We start from the raw sequence: 1,435 nt of genomic DNA on the forward strand, positions 1-1,435 counted from the left end.
TATATATATATTTAAAATTGTGAGAAATAAAATTAAACGGAAGGGATAATATAGTAATTTCAACAATAAATAAGAACACAAAAATTTTTACTCATCAAACATTGGTGCACGAGTTTTATGCCTTAACTTATAAGTTCTTTCAATTAAAGTATCCGAAAAATATTTTTTTCAAGTTTTCAATGAAATGACGTTTTTTTTAATACAAAAATTTATCTTTTCTTGATATTATAAAAGTAATAAATGTAATAAATAAATATATATTTAAAATAGTAGAAAAATAAAATTAACCGGAAGAGGTAATATAGTAATTTCAACAATAAATAAGTCACAAAATTTTACTCATAAAAAAATATTGGTGCACACGTATTATGTCTTATCTTATCAACTCTTTCTATTTAGATATCCGAGAAGTATTTTTTCACGTTTTCAACGAAATGACTTTTTTTAAAAGATAAAATATTTATCTTTTCTTGATACTATAGAAGTAATAAATGAAATTAATAAATATATATTTAAAATAGTGGGAAAATAAAATTAAACAGAAGGGTTAATATAGTAATTTTAAAAATAACTAAGAAGTTGCAAAATTTTACTCATATAACGCCATTGATTCACGTGTTTTAAGTCTTAACTCATCATTTCTTACTATTTAGGTATCCAGAAATCTTTTTTTTCACGTTTTCAATGCATGACCTTTTTTTAAAAGATAAAATATTTATCTTTTCTTGATCTTATAAAAGTAATATATACATATTTAAAATAGTGGGAAAATAAAATTAAAGGTAATATAGTAATTTTAACAATAAAATAAGAGGTCACCAAATTTTACTCATAAAACTCTACGGGTGCACGCGTTTTATGCCTTATCTTATCAGCTCTTTCTACTTGTGTATCCGAAAAGTATTATTTTCGTGTTTTTAATGAGATGACGTTTTTAAAAAATATAAAATAGTTACATTTTCTTGATATTATAAAAGTAATAAATGAAATAAATAAATATATTTTTAAAATAATGGAAAAATAAAATTATACGAAAGTGGTAATATAGTAATTTCAATAAAAAATAAGAAGTCACCGAATTTTGCTCATAAATAACTGCGGTGCACACATTTTATGTCTTATCTTATCTGCTCTTTCTATTTAGGTATTCGAGAAGTGTTTTTTAAGTTTTCAATGACGTGATGTTTTTTAAAAGATAAAATATTTATTTTTTCTTGATATTATAAAAGTAATAAATAAATAAATATTTAAAATAGTGGAAAAATAAAATTAACCTGATGGGGTAATACAGTAATTTCAATAATAAATAAGAAGTCACATAATTTTACTCAAAAAACGATCTTGGTTTACGCGTTTTATGCCTTATCTGATTAGCTTTTTCTATTTACGTATCTGAGAAACATTTTTTCACATTTTCAACGACATGACTTTTTTT

This window comes from Solanum pennellii, chromosome 3 (genome assembly GCF_001406875.1).
Source record: "Solanum pennellii chromosome 3, SPENNV200".
NCBI classification, from domain to species: Eukaryota; Viridiplantae; Streptophyta; class Magnoliopsida; order Solanales; family Solanaceae; genus Solanum; species Solanum pennellii.